Source organism: Onychomys torridus, chromosome 20 (genome assembly GCF_903995425.1).
Source record: "Onychomys torridus chromosome 20, mOncTor1.1, whole genome shotgun sequence".
Taxonomy (NCBI): Eukaryota; Metazoa; Chordata; class Mammalia; order Rodentia; family Cricetidae; genus Onychomys; species Onychomys torridus.
In genome coordinates, this window is record NC_050462.1 from 21,991,377 (window position 1) to 22,011,380 (window position 20,004).

The following is a 20,004-nucleotide window of genomic DNA, read 5'->3' on the forward strand; positions in this document are numbered from 1 at the left end:
TATATGTCTTTGTGTATACATGCTGATGAATACAAGTATGTAAGTACATATCCCACATCCCACATATGAAGGTCAGAGGAAAACTTGAAGGAGTTCATTCTCTCTCTCTTCTCTATGGCTACCCAGGATCAAACTCCAGTTATTAAGGTTGAGGTCATTTTATATTTACTATAAACCTAAAAGGAAATCAAAACTATGAACAGTTTTATTTTATATTTAATAAGATGTAGCTACTCATTTGCCAAAGGAAATATTGATCTCAGGGAACTATTAAAATAAAAAGTAATGAAAATACATTATTATTTCTGAGTTTTATTAATCATTTTTGGTAACTTTAGTTTATAATAATTCTCATTAAAATTTACAAAAAAATATTTCAATCTGATTAATAATATCCAGGGATATATATATATATATCAAACCAAAACACAGCAGTCATTTTGTTTTTAAGTTTGTACTTTACAAAACCCCAAGGAAGAAGTCCTTGAGGGAAAGGTGTCGAGGAGATTGGAAGAAGGAAAGCGGACAGCCAGGAACAAGCCTGCTCCCCTGAGGCACCAGGCAGATGCTAGGTCCAGGCCAGCACAGTTAGGCCTTGCATGTTGGCTGCACAAAGCTCAGCTGAGAGGCCTGAGAGTATTTCAGCCCTGTGACTGTTGTCATTTGATGGGCAGCCCACGGCCAAGGCTTCAAAGGAAGCGGGCTTCTGCCAGGCCAGGGAGGTGGCCAGCAGCAGGTGAGGCTAGCCATCTAGGAACTTCAGGATGCTCTCCTGTTCCTTCAGGGTCTTCCAGGCCTGGTTCTTTTCCTTCTTCGTGGGGGTGCGCTTCTTCTGCCTGGCAGCCATGATCTTGCAAAAGGCATCCATGACTTCATTGTCTGCAATGCAGACCTGCTGCCTTATCTCCTGCAGGCTCACCTCCTCCTTTGCCAACCTCAGCAGGTCATGCTTCTTGGTGTGGTTGTGTGGACTGAGTACCTTCAGCTCAGCCTTGCTGTTTGCGCAGCTCAGCGAGGACCTCATCCTCTGAGTCCTCAGCAGGCCGGTCCTCAGACTCTGGAAGACCCTGGGCAATCAGCTCCTCCTTGAGGCGCTTCTCCAGGGACTTGGTATGTGGCACACTGAAGAACATGTTTTGGTTTGGGGGAGAGGTGCTTGCTCTGTCAGCCCCTGATTCTTTCCCAGACAAGTCAGGAATAGGAGAGTCCTCCATAAGGGAAATAATATTTTTCTCCACCAGGGCTTGCAGCAAGTGCCTTGTCAAGGCACCAAAGGGACACCCATCTTCTGGCTGCTCGTGCTGGGCCTCAGACTTCTTCAGCAGAGCAACTACATCGTTTGTGTCCAGTTCATTCAGCGGTCCCATGAGGCCTTTCTTCTTGTCAGCTACAGCTGCTGCCCCAGCCCCATCCTTCTGCTCCTCTAGCAAATCTTCTTGGGCCCAGCGCTGGGAGTAGTATTTCCCCAGTGGGGGAGTCTAATAATGTTCAGCTTCATCTTCGGGGGGCTTCAGGTGTTTGTACCTCCTCATTGGTGATGTCGGCTCAATAGGACTCCACAGAGGTCCAGAACCTGTTGGGAGCATCATTCTTGGGGATCCGAGGCACGTCGATCGGTCCATCAGTGAATTCCTTTTCCTGCATCTTGGGCTGAACGTTTTTGGATTTGGGTCGTCCTGGGCCAGGGCCGGGGACATGTCCTGCCTTCCCTTCCAGTTTCTGCTTCTTGGGCTTCCCATGTTTTGGGGGAGCACCAAGCTCATGGTCTCCCCAGCTTCAGGAACCGTCGGTCACCTTTCTTTCCTGCCAGTCAGTAAGGATCTGGGTTTCAGCTTCCAGTACACGCAGTCACTGGCTTGCAGAAGACAGCAGGGTCTCAAGCTCCAGTTGCAGCCTGTCCAGCTCCTCAATACTAATGCCATAGTCCTCCAAGCCGGCCAGCACTGCTGTGTACCAGGGACAGACCTTCAGGTAGTCCACAGACTTGAAATCATGGAATTGCAATGGGCAGTCCTTCAGCTCACTCACGGCCCAGGAGACAGGACCCTGTAAAACTCCCTGGAATGTTCTGAGGATTAAGTGGTGATGCTTGTCAAATGCCCAGTTCAGTGCCTGGCACAGAAGTGGGCAAAATCCAGGGATATATTTATAATCAAAGACATTATGCAGGCTATGCATAAGCCTGAGTCTTTAATTGAAGCCAAATAAAAAGTAAAATATATTAACATAGTCATATTATTTTTGTCATTCAGATAACGTTATAGAATGTTGTTTATTTTTCTGTGCTCTAACGTAGTTTATTTTTAATCATGAACACAGTTTAATTATATGGGAAGAGAAAATAATATACTAGGAAATAGATCATTATCATGAGATCATCATTTTAGTTATCATTAATATGTAGTCTCAAAGTAGGCCTGCATATTTTATAAAACATACTCCTTTCTTTTTTTTCATTCCAAATTGACCATTTGTGCAGCCCATGTAACCTTGAAATTCCATTCAGTTTAATGAAGGTGTAGATTCCTAAAATACCAAGGCAAATAGAGAATTGTCCTAATGGTTCATTTGCATAATCCTGATTTTACAGGGTCACAGCCACAAGAAACACTGCTTTAATTCATTCCACTTCTGCACACGCTTCAAACTTTACCAGGTACTTGGATTCAGAGTGGTAATGTAGTTAAGGTCATTACAGTTACTGAAAAAATTCTTGTGAATCTGATGCCAGATGTGGCACCAAAGCATGCAATAATTTACTTATCTTCTTTAAAAAGACAATATTATTTTGCTTCAGGGATTTAGATGATGGTACTTTGTTGATGACCCAGAAATGATGATTTAAAGATATTGTATAAATTTTCCCAAAAAGTCTTGATTATGACCCATGCTTAACTGAAAAAAAAAAAAAAGAATGAGGACACACACACACACACACACACACACACAGAGAGAGAGAGAGAGAGAGAGAGAGAGAGAGAGAGATAAAAATGTCCCACCCTTCCTATTTTCCTTCTTTCCTTTTGATATGTCATTCAATAAGTTTGCTGTTACTTGTCTTTACTCACTATTCTAATTAATTGATCTTGATCTACAAAAGGCATATAAAGTGTAAATATATTTTTCCTTTTTTATGTTTGGTTTGTTAGTTGCTTATTTTTTCACTACTTTTGAAAACTTTCATATATATATATATATACACACACATTAAACTATAGACAATTATACCTATTTCCCACTTTCTCTGACCAACTCCTTCAATGGCCTCTTATCACTCACTCACTCAACTGCATGCATCTTTCTTTCTTTCTTTTCCCTTCCTCCCTCCCCCCCTCTCTCCTTCACTCCCTCCGTCCCTCCCCCCTTCCTCTTTTTTATTGTGTAGAACCCACTAAGTCCAATTAGTTTTGTCTACATACACAAGAGCATGGGGACATACATCAGAGCACATGAAGACTACCAGTTAATGTGATTCTCCCTCCCTTAGCAACTAATCACTGCCATTAGCTCCCTAGTAAATAGTATGTGAGGACCCCATCTACTCTGGAAATTTGGCTGCTTTGGTCTTCTATAGATAACCATGGACACTGTGAGTTCACTACTACATTGACTATTTCATGTCTAGAAGACAATAGGAAGTTCCTAATTCGATTATAGTCTAACCTGTCAATAGTTCTTTCTGAACCTTATCCCAAATGCATGGAATTATTTTCTTATATTATCTTCTAAACCTGTTACAAATATTTTTTCCAGTTTCAGTTGTTTTTATTTATTCATTCATTTAGTAGCAATTGGTTTCTGGAAGAGGGAGTCAATTTTCTTTGAGAGTGTAACCCTTGGTAAGTTGTTCCTGCTCTGTCAGGACCACCTCGACCAGCAAGGAAGATGCAACACCAAGCTCTTCTTTCAGCAGTTTATTCAGTAACCTTGAACAGTCTTCTTCTTCCCTGAGGAAACCTGCTCACTCCTTATATAGCCTCTGGGCATCCAACCCTAGCATACCACATGGGCAACACCTATGGGCCCAGGTAAGCAGAAGCAAGCCAGATTCTCAGCCTTAGCCAAATAAGGAGTTGTTTATCACTGAGAGCACTCACCATCAGGAAGGTGGAGGGCGGAAGCCGGCACCATCTTTAAGCTCTTTACACTGCTCCAATAGTAGAACATACTTCCAAATATATATGAGCAGTAAAAATTAGACTCAATTAACAGAATTTTTTGTTTTTTTTAAAAAAAAAAAGGACACTGAGTTGGCTGTGTGAAGATAGAGGAAAGGGTCTGAGAAAAGGTAAAATACTACATGAATATGATGATCTAAATGCAATACATGAAATTCTCAAAGAAACTTAAAAGTAAATAAATTTTTTGTTTTTCTTTCAGACTGTGTTGTTTTTCAATATGAATTCTCACATGAGATTCATAAACACTTTTTTTACTTTGAAATATGTTATTTTCACATGGAATTGAAATAATGTAGTAAGATACCATGTGCTACATACCTAATTTGCCCCAACATATTATCTTGTGAAACTATTGATTCATAATACCTCCAACTCTTCAGTACCCCTTTCAGTCACCTTATCATTGCCACATCTACTTTGCCATTCTCTCTAACTTCTGATAACCTATCAGGTCTTTACTTCAGAGATTTTTGTATTAGTTCAGATGTTATGTAATTTGAATTGTGTATGTCATAAAACCTTTGAATATTGCCTTTTTCATTCATAATTATACCCTCTTGATACCTAACACAGTACCAACAATTTGTTTATTCTAACTATAATTTAATGCCATTGACAGTTGGCAAATGCATTCAAATGTTGAGAGGGCAGCAAAACAAAACTCCACAGAAAGTCTTTGCTATATGCAGACCATTCCAGATCTCATCCTATACAACTTTTACCCTGTTTTTTCCTCTCCATTCTGTGTTGTTTACCATATCCTTTAAAGGAAAGTGGGAAATGTGTCCTATGATTTATGTGAAATCTCATTACAAACTCGTCTAATCCAAGGAATAGGTCATAGTAACTTCTGTCAGCTGGTCATAAGGTGAGTGATGGCTTTTTTGTATGGTTGGCATCTAAAATGGGAGGGTTCTAGTGGGACCAAGGCTCATCCTGCAAGATCTGAGTTAGACTCTCTTGAATTGTTTAGTACAGAAATAGACAACTCAGTAAACTAAAGGTAATGTCTGAAGCTGTTTGAATATGCATTGCTTTCCCCAAACCTACCATTTATATGTAATAGGAAGATAATGCTTGCATTTGATTTCATCTCGCTCACTTCCTCAGAGATGGTAAATTTCTCAATGACCCTAGTTTCTTCTACACTCATTGAATAAAAGCAAAATTGTCAGTAATGGGACACCAGAAAGAATATCTGCTCTTTCAGAGAATGGGATACTTGGTGAGGTTTCCTTTGGTAAAACATTCTGCCCTCATTGTTGCTCAAAACACTATGACCTCGGTGAGAACTTAATGAAAAACAGGCCTCTAACAAATGTATATAATATATGTATACAAACACACACACATACATACATACATACATACATACATACATACATACATACAGTGCCATTTTGTTGCATGAATGGTTCCAGAGTCTCCCGTTGGCATTGTGTTCTAGGAGATCATTGTCTGATTTCTTTTTTGAACCTCAGTCTTTCTATAGGGCAGGTTAAATAATATCCATCAGTACCAGTTGGCAGCAGAAGACTTTCTATTCATTTGGCCAATTGTTACTGGTGGGTGAGAAATAGTTAAAACTGATGGCATTTTGTAGAAAGCTGCTCTAGAATAAAAGCCTACCAGGAACAAAATGGGTTTTGAATCAGGAAATGTTATGTTCATTTTTTTTTTTTTATTTTCATGACCAATAAAAGATTGGGCAAGTTGTGCAACTGGCCATGCTGTATTATTTGATGTCATGTAAACTCAGAATTTTATTATGATAATGAAAACCACAGTTTAAGATGTGAGTTGAAAGTCATGATTGATGGTCCACTAGCATTATTTATTTGACATATTATAATGCATCATTTTTCAACTTCAGTAAGATTATACTTTAGGATAATGAATAAAAATCCCATCAATAAAGCTACAATTGTTCAAAACTCTTTAGAAAAAAATGCTATTTTTTTGTCTTCTTAACAATTATAAAATTAATTTAGTAGTCATTATATAATCTAACATTAAGTACTCTTTAGTGAGTTCCAAAATAACATGATATCTTTTAGAAATTCTTTATTAAATAACCATGCAGTCACTGATAATAATCAAGAATAGTAAAAGTATAAAGGAATGTCTATCTTTCTATCTCACTTATTCTCTATCCACCTACCAGGAGTCTCAGAGTATAGACAACTGATTATGTAACATCTCTTAATTTTTTAACTTGAGCAATAATATCATTTTTTTAAAAAATATATAAGACAATATTTTCCTGATTGGTATTTTATCCTCACAGTTAGAAAGAGTATTGTGGTGATATGTGATATTGTGTTCCCCAAAATACTGTGCACCCTAATAAGCTTATCTGGTGTCAGAGAACTTAGATATAGAGGCCAAAAGCCAGCTAAGCCCCAGGGTCAGTTCCTAATCCCACCTCTAGAAGCCTCAAAAAGAGATCAAGCTACACAACTGTCACACAAATGCAGAAGGCCGAAATCCATCCCTAACTGTTAGTCCAGAGGCTGTGAGTTCCCACGAATGGATTCCCCCATCATGACCTCCCTAGCTCATGCAGTCCCTCTTCCCATTCTTCAAGACTCCTGGAGCTCAGCCTAGTACTTGGCTGTAGAGCTCCAAATCTGCTTCCATCAGTTACTGGATATAGTATCTCTGATGACAATTAGGGTGTTTACCAAGCTGATTACAAGAGATGGCCAGTTCAGGCATCTCCACTATTGCTAGGAGTCTTGGCTGGGGTTATCCTTGTGGATTCCTGGGGGATTCCCTGGTGCCATGGTTTCTCCCTAACCCCAACCCCCCCCCCCCCCCCCCCCGCCGCCATCAACGCATCTCTTTCTTTACTATCCTGTGTTGCTTTTATACCTTAGCTTTACTTTTTGTGTGAGTAATTCAAATTGTTTGAATTCTTTCTCATGTTTTATTTGAAAAAATAGTGAAAATAAATTAATTTTAATTTTTTAATGTAATGTTTATATTTAAAATAAAAGTTATCTCAGGGGTTGTCATTACCAGCTGCAAGATAGAAAGTTGTCATTAGAATTAGAAATTATATCAGTGCTAATGTTTTTGTTTCAGCAATAACAATTGAAAGTTTCCCTTACAAATCATAAACATAAACATGAATAAATACAGCAGATTCAGAGATATACTCTTGTTTCCTCTAATTATCATAAATATAGGCAAATACATTCCAGAATTAATTTATACATTTTTATCTTTTATACTATGTGAAAAACACAGTATGGTAAAGCTAAAAATCCAAAGATTTCTTGAGTCAAATTATGTGCACTCTTTTCATCCTAGAGTGTTCTTACTTGACCACAAATACGTTGAAAATTATTTGAAATATTTAATAATATTTTATATAATAATAAAAATTCATAGCCTGAAAATAACCAACCAGTGAACAGGCAAACATAAGGGACAATTCTATTCTTCTTCTTCTTGCTAAAGGCATGGCCCCATGTCACATACACACACCATCTTTATTTATGAATAAAGGAACTGAATTTTTCCATATGTTCTAAAAATATTTGTATCCATTGCTTTCTTTTTATGTAGCTAGAGTTCAGAAGAGAATTTCAGTTACCTTGTAACTGAAGCTGCTGATGATAGTATGTTGCTAGCTATGGGTGCCAGAATGAAACACTAGTCTTAGTTGCAAGACACTCTCTGTGTATCTCAGCCATCCCTCCAGTTCCAAATGTTCTTTCAATTAGTGAAGATTATAATACATGAGCAAAGGCAGTGACTATTGGCAGCAAGTAGAAGGCTATCAATGTATCAAAATGATAGGCTATGTCATGACACCAAATTAAATCAAATCTTAACCTCTAGGCGGTATCAATGTTAGTAGAGAAAGTGTTTCTACAAATAATATGCAAATGATCATCATAGTGGAAAAAAAAGATTCTGAGATGGATACTGTGCAGCTGTCATCCAAGTGGGCTCCATGCTCAATAATATATTTTCTTATGAAAGAGAGGCAGGGGTATGATTAACCTAGCAAGATTAGTAATCTAGTGATGTCTACAGAAGTCAAAATACAATGGCATCCAGCAAAGCTAAAAAGGAGTAGGGGAATAAACTAATTCTCTGAATTTTCTGCTAATACATTTATTTTAACTTAGTGATAGTGAGTATTTTAAAAACTATTACTTGACCAGAATTTATATATCCTCTATTATTTATCAAGAATAATTATCCTCAAAAAAATTCAATGATATACAAGATGAGGTCCTATTGGGAAGATGTAGAGGGTATAGGACAGGAATTTGATAGTAAATTGTGTGGGACATAAATAAATGTGGTGGAGAGCAAGGAACAAGGGCCCGGTGACTGTAATGGCAGGTATAAGAAATTCTGATTGGAGTTGTGGAAAGTTAACTCAGGAAGAGTGAACAATTATACATTGTTTTTATATACAATTTATTCTAATTAGTGCTGCCCATATACTTTCTGTTGTGGGACTAGAATGCTGTAGACCTACCAGGATCCACAGCCTTAGAGCAAACTAATTCTCCTTTCCCCAGAAACCAACTGTCCATAGCTCTTAACTACATGGGGGAGTACATGATGAACCCATTCTAAACCCGTGCTAGAACGTTAACTGGATTGATCATGTGCAGGCGGCCACATTAGCACAGTGCCCCTGGAATATACGGAAGACACTATTTCAGTGTGATCCTCTCTGACTTCCTGTTCTTATTATAATATTTACACCCCATCTTCCATGATGGTTCCCAAGCCAAACAACACAGGCTGTTCACATTACTTTTGGTTGCACATCAGGACTTGATAGATAATAAGACCCTATGACTAAAGACACCACTAGGTTGGTCACAGGACAGATACAAGTTAGTACAGATAAAGAATTCCATGAACCCTATGAACTGCAAGCAAGACTTTTATGTAAAGATCAATGCATGAGTACAATAGTAACACTAATGTTACTAATGGGGTGGAAGGAATGTTGGAGCCCACTGAGGTTTCCTAGTGGCTTGACCCAGAAGGACTGCACAAGAGGATGATTGGGCCAGGGTTCTGGTATCAGGTATTTGGAAGGGTCTACACTTGGGTGTATTTAGCAAGAAGGAGGGCTTTTGCCCCTCTCCTTGGCATTGTCATTAAAAAAGCCCTTTTGAATAAAGTTCTGGGCCAGCAGATAAGGATCCAGGCCCACCCCAGGCTGTCCTGTGTTTCTCTCTGTTTCTCTCCCCTCTCTATTTCTAAGTCTCTTATCCCTCACTCCTCAAGAGTCCCTGGGGTAAATAAACGTAGTAGCTGGTCTCCCACAAGGTGGGTAACTAACAGCCTTGTAATCAGGTTTAGTGTCCGCTCTTCAGGAGGAAATACTTGCCTGGAAGTGTGAATCTGGCCAGAAAACCTTAATTCAGAAGCTCACAGACCTAAAGTTTTAAACTACTCACATTCTGATGAAAGAACCAAGGCAACCTTTAAATGTATCCTCTCTACTCTTAGATTAGTACAACTCTCTGACATTTGAGAAACTTCTTTGTAAAGCGGATGATGATTAATGGAGAAATTGACAATGAATCTAGTGCAGGAAGTAAGGTCGGTGGAATCTCAGCCACAATCAGGACATTAGAACAGAGTCCTCCCCAAGTGATGTTGATTCTTAAGCTTCTGTACCACGAATGTGATGAAACAATTGTTTTAAGTAAGAAGTTGGTAGCAGGTACTATGCTTTGACTAATGTTTACAGGTATAAAAAAATGTATACTAGTCAATGTAATTATAAAATACAGACAACTTTGAGAATTCATATTCACTATGTGGGAAGCAATGGTTCTAAACCTCTGGGTAGTGACACCATTGGGAGTGTTGAACAGACCTTCGTCAAGGATCACCTCAAATCAATGAAAAATACAGATATCTACATTATGATTCATAACAGTAACAAAACTACAGTTACGAAGTAGCAACAAAAATAATTTTATAGTTGAAGGGCACCACAATATGAGAACTCTATTAAAGGGTCTCAGTATTAGGAAGTTTGAGAACCACTGGTCTAAAATAATGTTTTGAAATATGTAGAACTTGGTAGTTCATGTATGGTATTCAAGCTACAGTTTGAAAACATTTAAACAGAGAAAGCTAATGAGTCCCTATAAACAATACCTACTGTATACAAATTAAAAATTGAAGGTTGGCTAGATGTGGTAACACATGCCATTAATCCCAGCACTGAGAAGGCAGAAGCAGGGGACTCTTCTTGATAGAGGAAAATCTGAAAGAGACAGTGAGTTCTAGGCAATCAAGGACTACATAGTGAGACCATGTCTCAAAAATGGATGTGAGAAATGCAAAGCTGTATTTGTGACTCAGTGTTAGGTTGCCTGTTTCACATGTACAACGCCTAAGCTTCTACATCTTGTGTTCACACTTTTTCTTCAACCAAATGAAAGGTGATACAGGCACAGTAGCATATATATGTATGTATGTATGTATGTATCCCTTGTATCACAAAGAAGAAAGCTCAGGGTTGTGAGTTTGAGAATGTCCTGGGAAGCACAATGAGACCTTGTATTTAAATTAGGAGAAAGAATAAAGAACAGGAAGTCTAGGCATGAAAGACCAACAGAGATCCCAAATAGGACTCAATGATGGGACTGTTTCAGGTATACTTACTTTAAAACACTTATGATTTCAAATGGAAGAAAATCAAGAATATGCTCTGTTATTATAATTGCTGTGCACTGAGTTATAAATCCAAAAGGCCACTGCACTTTCAAAATCTAAGAGTTCAGCAATGGACATCAAAACCTACTTGAGTTGGTGGTGCATAACACAGCACTAATTTTACTGGTGGATTTAACCAAGAATATAATTATGAAACCTATATCTAATTTTAAATTCAGCTCAGTTTTCTCTAATTTTTAGCTGATCTCAATTCACAGGTACCAATTGTAGTTTCCATTTTTCTAGGCTTATTTATATTTTTAAAGTGGAAGCTGAATATACATTAGCTTAAGTATTAAAATGTTTTACTTATGTTTATATAAATTATTAAGGTAACCAAACAATACCAAAATATTTTTAGTAAGCCAAATCTTCTCTGTTGAATAATGCACCTGATGGTTTATTCTTCTCATTTTAAAACTTAGAAACATTTTCTAATATAATGGATCTAAACTAGTTAGAACTGAAATCTCAAAATTTTATCACCAAAAGTGTTAAGAGCATCTGCCTTCTGAAACTCATTTATAACCTCCATCTTTCGAGCATTACCAACTTTACTAAATTACTTAATGTTTCTATTTATTGTTCAAAGAAAATTCCTTTTGAATTTTTGTTTTGTTTTGATATGTTTTGACTTTTGTTTTTTGAGACAGGGTTTCTCTGTGTAGCTTTGGAGCCTGTCCTGGAATTCACCATGCAGACCAGGCTGGTATTGAACTAACAGAGATCCACCTGCCTCTGCCTCCTGTGTGTGAGGATTATAGGCGTGCTCTTACAACTAGGTTTTTGAAAAGAGTACACTTAGAAAATTGAAAAGAAGAGAACTCACAAACAGTCTTTATTTAACTGCTTGTTAACTAGTTTGCTTTGGGGAGCTCTCTCAGTGAGTAATTGCTTCATATGTAAGTATGAGGATTTGAGTTTGGTTCACCAGCACCCATACAAAAGATGTTGGGTGCACCCCTTTAATATAAAACTAAGGACAGAGAGGCTGATTCCAAGGGTTTGCTGGACATTCACCAATTTCAGTGAGAGACTCTGTCTTAGGTAAGATGACAGGTATTGAAGAAGGACTAATTAGTTGATAACACTTGGCATCAACAGGTACCTACATATTCCCATACATGCCCACAAGAATGTACATGTAAGAAGCACAATACATACACATATATGCACACGTGTACGCTCATGCACATACAGAGAAAAACCTTTATATTTTAGTGCGCAAAAGGTATTCACCAAAAATTAACATAATTGAGCAATGTTTTTATAATGTTTAAGTTCAATTGAGAATACTCTTAAAACTATTTTCTTTACCCGTCTAACTTCTTTAAGAAAAACATTAATTTTAAATCATGTAATTGAACCAAAGATGGTTTGATTGAGAATACCCCCCATACACTCATGTGGTGAACCCAGAGTCTCACTTGGTGGAACTGTTTCAGGAACGATTAGAAGGTGTAGTCTTTTTGAAGGAGGTGTATATATAACTGAGGGTAAGCGTTGATGTTTCAAAAGGCTCCCATTTCAGTTAGCTTTTGCTCTTTGCCTGGTGGTTGGTTGTGTCTAAAGATGTATGCTCTAAGATATTGCTCCTGTGCCATGAGTTACTGCCTGCTGCTGTGCTCCCTAACATGATGGCCATGGATTCTAACTTTCTGGACCAGTAAAACCCAAACTAAATGCTTTCTTTCACAAGTTTCCTCAGTCAAGGTGTTTTTTCATGACTATCGAAAAGCAACTAAGGCAGAGCCAAAGTGTGTTCATAATGTGTACTTCCAAATTTATGGAAGATAAAGAACATGAATATTAACATATATCATAAAGCTATTTTCAGATTGCCGGAGAAACAGGCTTTGCTCATAAGGCTATTCATTATTTATTAGTTGAGAACTACACTACGAAGGTGTTCCTTCCCCAAACTGATTCAGTAAGGCATCTGTCTTTGTCATCCTGTTGATTTCCTCATTGTTTTGTCTTCCTCGTCACTTGGTTGCTTCTCTTCACAGCCCATGTCTTCTCATCTAAGAAAAAAAATGCATGAAGCAAAAGGGAGAGAATGGTAGTGCACATGTGCTTTCTTCAAGCTACCTTTAGTCTTCCCTTCTAGACACACAAGGAAAGTCACTGAAGTCCACCATAGACTATATTTCACATTTTATTGGCATTAGCAAGGCAACATATTCATGCCTCTTTGCCAACTCCTAGCAACATGGAAGAAGCTTGCCAGGATTAGAGAAACCAGTGTTTGCTACTGGCAGTGTTGACATTTTGGATGAGGAAACCTATTATAGACCAGGACTGTCTCTAATCCCTGGAAACTAAATGGCTGTGGCTAATCACCATGACAGCCAACATCACTCTCTACGTACATTGTGGAGAATCAAAGCTGCCAACCACTGAGATTAAACACTGAGGCTGGGCATGTTGCCCACAAAATAAAGTCACTTATTTTCCAAATCAAGGGGAAACAAAGACTGGCCTTGAGGAGATGAGCAGAGTCAGTACTACTTCTGTAAAGGAATGAGCTAACTACTTTATCTGTTTATTCGTATACCTTGTTGCTAACAAGGCTGTAATCAATACATCAGTTCCTTGAGTTTGTTTTACTGCACAAATTGTTTCATGCCACCAAACTTCAATATTCTGATTTCTGAAATGATGGGTTTTAGATTGCAAGGAGCTATATTTTGCTTCAAATGTAAATACCAACAATCTCTAGTCACATTTTCAATGTTACATAATAAGCACTTTACCTACTGAATCATCTCCTCCTCTCTAAGACATGTTTATACATTATTAAATACCAGAGTGAAAAAATAATCAGTTTATTTTCCTATTGTATAAAATATAATTGAACACAAATATGGAAAATATTTTTTTGGGAAATAGTAAGTAATAACATAAATACTATTTTTACTATTTCAAATTCATCTACTATACTACTCTGTAATTTTCAGGCCAATCTGGTCTACAGAGTGAGATCCTGGACAGGCACCAAAACTACACAGAAAAACCCTGTCTCAAAAAAACAACAACAAAAAAATCTTTCTAGAATTGAATGCTGGAGTAGTATAGGAATCATAGAGTCAGGAGAGGTGAAATACAGTTTGGGCCTAGCTTTAGAAATCTGCCTCTTTTGGCTTACTATGAATCCTTCTGAGCTTCCGTTTCTCACATAAAATTCTAACTCTGATCTCTAACTAAAAACACAAACTTATAGAATGGGTTCCATGTATTCCTTAATTTATTAAAATATAAAATACTTTTTGAAAGCTCTTGTCACTAAATATTTTTTGGACATCATTATTACCCAGTGACTCAGATTTGATGTTGAAACTGGTACTTTAAATGTTAGCTCTTTTTCATAGATGTGATTTACATTTCTATACTGATGTAAACTTACATTTGTTTTTATATACAATGTATATTGATATGACCAACAAATTATATTGTCTAGACATATATAAATGAATTTGAAATAGTAAAAATAGTATTTATGTTATTACTTACTATTTCCCAAAAAAATACTTTCCATATTTGTGTTCAATTATATTTTATACAATAGGAAAATAAACTGATTATTTTTTCACTCTGGTATTTAATAATATATAAACATGTCTTAGAGAGGAGGAGATGATTCAGTAGGTAAAGTGCTTATTATGTAACCTTGAAAATGTGACTAGAGATCTCTAGCATCTAGTCAAAGACTGGACACACTGGCACACACTGGGAACCTAGCACCATGGAGATTAGGAAAGGCAGATTGCAGGACCCAGTGGCCAGACATTATAACCAAGACAACAAGCAGCGGTTCAATGGGATACCTTGTCTATTAAAACAAGGTGCAGCTTGATGATATTGTCCACTGGTCTCTGCAAACATGTACATATATGCATATAATCATCTCTCTCTCTCTCTCTCTCTCTCTCACACACACACACACACATACTCGCGCACGCGCACGCACACACACACATTTAAACAAATATTTTTTAAAATAGTCTGTATTGTGAATCCTATTTGGAGCTGGTGTGAACATAAAGCTACAAAGAATGCATGCTCTTTCAGTGGGTATCCTACCTCATAACTCACATTTCATGTAAGCTGTAATACTTTCATGAACTTTGATATGGCCAAATCAGTTTGTATCGCAGCTACCAAACATATGGATATGCTGACGTATTCTGCATTCTGAAAGAGGCGATAAATCTAAAATTTCATATATGGTAGTTAATTCTTCACCCAATATTCATGTGGAGCATAATTTTGAAAATATCTGGGTTGCAAATAGCTCATTATTATATATGGTCAGTTGTTGAATATGAAAATTTGACACTTGTATGCTAGTTGTGATTTTGTAATTTGCAATGGTAACATACTACAGGAAAAAAATGAATCTTTACTTAGAAATGAAGCCAAAGTTGTTATTAATAATCACCATGTTTCATTCGCAAAATCAGTAGAAATAGCTTTTATTTTTGAGACACTTCTTATTTTGTTTCAATCTTCTCCAATAAATTGTGTAAATGACACTCAATTGTTAGATAGTTGTAGTGTGCAATACAGTTATGTTATTGTTTTAAAATTTTACTTCTTTGTTACCAATATTGTTTTACTTATGAAGAGAAAAATCTTAAGGACTAAATTTCTCATTCCAGATCTTTAAAAAATAAACAAAATAAAGTCTTGTTCTCATGTTAGAAAGCATGGTTCATTTTCTTTTTGATAAAGATACTAAAATTAATATGTATATATTATACATTGTTTTTGGAACCACATTTAAATTTTCTCTCCAAAAAATACATATATGGATATATTCAAATCTATGTTTATATAAACCTTTAAATAACATTGTAAAAGGCTTCTGATGTTTCTTATCTTCCTTAGAGAATGTGAATGCTAACATATTAATAATATATCATCATTATAGTCCTCCTGCTGCATTTAGAAGACTGCTTTGTAGGAATCATCTAAGATAGACAGTTTGAATATTTATATTTGAAGGAGAATGACATTTCAGCAGCCGTGTCTGGACTATAAACATCAATTCTATCTTGTGCATAAATGTCTCAGCATTAATATCTGCAAACCACATTGAATTTCACAATTCTACCTCATGTTCCTGCTTCATGAAAACAATAGGGCATTTTGTCAGAGAGCCTTTGCTATGTACATTTATCAAATTATGATTAGCTGAGGTCAAGCTTGCAGCTACAAATAACATCCACAGCGTTTGATAAATAATGCAATAAAGTATCATTAAGTGCTCTAGCAAATGGATGATCTACTTTTCTCTCCTTCTGTTGCTCAGCTAGGATCTTTAGTGCTGCGCAAGTCTCAGTGCAGCTCAAGCAATAATGGGCTTGATATTGAATCTATTAACTTAATATTTTCCCACTTTATTGCACATTCTAGATAAAACAACCAACTGACAACATTTACAAACAATGTCAGTGAATATTGATTAAATAGGTCTTTACTGTGCTTCATCTCGCAGCCGTTTTTTAAGTGTAGCTTATGGAATTGTTTATGAATACAAATACAAAAAATATAAGCAACCATAGTCTACGTTTCTTCATAGCTTCTTATAGAGGAACGTCAACATGACATTTTTATAAATATTTCAATTTTAATTCTAGATAGCTACAATTAGCACTCACATCACATATACATGATATGCACACACGGGCATATCTCTCTAACCATATTTAAAGAGATCTAATAAGAAAAAAGAGTCAGTCCCATGGAGGCTCCACCAGTCCTCAGTTCATGAGCTTCCACTAGTGTGACCTGTCATCTCTGCACGTCCTGCCATCATGATCTCAATGTCCCCCGCCTGCAGTATCTCTCCTCTCTCTCATCAATTGGATTCCCAGAGCTCAGCCTGGTGCCTGGCTGTAGATCTCTGTATCTGCCTCCATCTGTCACTGGACAAAGGCTCTATGATGACAGCTAGGTTATTTGCTAGGCTGGTCACCAGTGTAGACCAATCCAGGCACCTTCTGGGCCACTGCCAGCAGACCAAGGTGTGTTCAATCTTGTGGATGCCCGAGAGCCTCCCCAGTACACTGCCTCTTCCTATTCCCATGATGTCCTCATCTATCATGGTATCTTCCTCCCTGCCCTCCCACACTGTCCCTGTTTCAACTTGACCCTCCCATTTCCCTATGTTCTAATCCCCCACTCCTTGCCCTCTCCCACCCCCACGGAAAGACCGTTGTTTGGCTCAAACTGTTTGGGGGGGGCACCCAGGCAGGGGGATCGGGATCTGTACCTGGTGCATGGGCAGACTTCTGGGAATTCGGTGTCTGTGGTGTGATGCCTTGCACAGCCTTGGTGCAGTGGGAAGGGGCTTGGACCTGCCTAGGCTCAGTGTGCTGGGCTTTGATGACTTCCCACGGGAGACATCGATTGCGGGGAATGTGGGGATGCAGTGTGGCTTGGGAAAAAGGGCTGGTGGTGGGAGGAGAGAGGAGGGATATCTGTGGATAATATGTGGAGTGAGTAGAAAATTTTTTTAATAAAGAAAAATGAAAAAAAACAAAAAAGAAAAGAAAAAAGAGTCAACAACCATTAGGGTCAGATGTATATATTCATTATCTCTGAGGGACAAGGACTAGCAAGTAAGAAGTCAATATATTGTCATTGCTGTGGGCTAAAGATCACTTGGAAATTCAAGACAGAAATGAATTCATTCAGACAACTATTGTTACATGGTATCTGAAGGAGTTTAGAGAGGAGACATAAATTCATTACAGTGCCTGGCATGATGACATAAGATATATAATAATCATAACATTATGTTTATATTAAAGCTGATTTGTATAAAATCCGGAGTGAATAGAAATGAATATGGTAAATTATATACAGGAAAATTGATCAAAATTGTATTAGGTTGATAACTTAGAATTTTCAAAAGACAACATTTTAAAGGAATAGATTTTGAAAGTGAACTATGAGTATGTACCTTGCAGGACTGCCGAAGGAGCCTATGAGGTAGGGAGGGAGGGAGAATGAGCTAGTGAAACAGGGATAGAAGAATACAGATGCTATGAAGGAGGAAATTCATTGAGAACTTACCTGGGAAAGGAAGGAGGGGGAGTAAAAAGGGAGAAAGGGGTAGGAAGGATAAATAACACTAAAGATGCTTGAAAAGCCATAGAGGAACACATTACATTATGCTTATTTAAAATACCTACATAATAAATATCAATGTATTTGTATCATATATACATAAACTTGGAAAACTGGTGTCTGTAAAGACACACACATACACACACACACAGAAAGAGAGAGAGAGAGAGAGAGAGAGAGAGAGAGAGAGAGAGAGAGAGAGAGAAGAGAAGAGAAGAGAAGAGAAGAGAAGAGAAGAGAAGAGAAGAGAAGAGAAGAGGAGAGGAGAGGAGAGGAAGGCAGAGATGAAGTTATATTAGGGTTATGATGCTTCTCCAAAGGGCCAAAGATTACATGAAAGAAACCCCAATGCCACATATAAGAAACCTCTCTTGAGTGGCTGGACAAGAGAGTCCATGAAACTCTCAAAATAATACAGGACATTGTCATTGGCTTTGGTTGCCCCCCAGAAGCTGAAGGTAAGGTCTTATTGCTGGACACCTGGACGTAGGACTTTTAGGGATTTAGCTTGAATTGACCTGGAAGCAGCCTTCCTGGAAATTACCTCTCACGTATCAGAATGTGCTATGCAAGCTGCCAAGGGACAAACGCAGTGAGTAGCACTACCTGTCTCTAATGCCTATGAACTAAAATACTGTCTGGAATGGCAATGGAGGCCCAAAGGTGCAATAGTGACACTCTTGTTCTGGAACAAAATAAGATCAATATAATTGGACTTGTGACCTACTCAACATGAATGAATTCAAGCCAGGTATTGCAAACTTAGCCAACTCCCATGGCTGTTTAGCTCATAGACCCTGAAGGAGAACCTACTACTGTGATGTTCATAAACAAGTATAACTTCTATCTACATTCTAAATATTTATCCTTATACCCACAGAAAAGTATAACTCTCACCGTTCATCAAGAATATTTTTTTTCAGCAGACGGAGACTATTATAGAAAGTCAAAACTGGTTAAAATGCAAAGAACAACTGCTTGAGGAGTTCCCAGACCCAAATGATGCATCTATATATCTCATCCTTAATCCTAAAGACCAGGGAATGTCATAGAAGTGAACAGAGTAAAAATGTATGTCAAGTCCTGAACAATGGCAACAGTAGTTTACTTGCCAGCATGGAGAGGAGAAAATCACTAGCCAACACTTTTAGAAGAAGAACTACAGGGAATATATGGCTGCTGAATGATTCATTTTTTTCCAGGGATAAGCTCACCATAGATTATTCAATCCCAAGTGAACAACAAAAATAATGTATATAATAAAATTTAATGGACTCAGTAGAAGATATTTGTACACATGAGCCATACACACACACACACACACACACACACACACACACACACACACACACCTGTGTGTGTGTGTGTGTGTGTGTGTGAGAGAGAGAGAGAGAGAGAGAGAGAGAGAGTGTGTGTGTGTGTGTGTGTGTGTGTGTGTGTGTGTGTGTGTGAGAGAGAGAGAGAGAGAGAGAGAGAGAGAGAGTGTGTGTGTGTGTGTGTGTGTGTGTGTGTGTGTGTGTGTTTGAATTCCAGTGGGGGAGGCACAGAAGAGGTTGGAGAAGGGAGAAGAAGATATGAAAACAATGCAAATACAATATTCAAAACTCACAGTCTCAAAAATTAAATTAGAAGCCAGGTGGTGGTGGCACATGCCTGTAATCCCAGCAGTTGGGAGGCAGAGGCAAGTGGATCTCTGTGAGTTCAAGGCCAGCCTGGTCTACAAAGCAAGTTCCAGGACAGCCTCCAAAGCTACCGAGAAACCCTGTCTCGAAAAACAAACAAAAAAAAGTTAAATTAGAAATTAGAAAATAAAAATTTCTACAAATTAAAATAAAACTTCAAAGTTACCACAAGGAAGAAAGTCCAGGATTATGCCCCCAAAGCCCCTACATACAAATTACCACTAACAAATTAGTTTTTGATACATTGATTCTTTGGGCCCATATTCAAACTATAGTACTATCTTTTCTAA

General features: G+C 37.7%; 1 pseudogene; it reads right to left on the reverse strand.

Annotated features, from left to right (window-relative positions):
- Window positions 1–742: 742 nt before the first annotated feature.
- LOC118570789 lies at window positions 743–2,178 on the reverse strand (annotated as a pseudogene).
- Window positions 2,179–20,004: the final 17,826 nt, after the last annotated feature.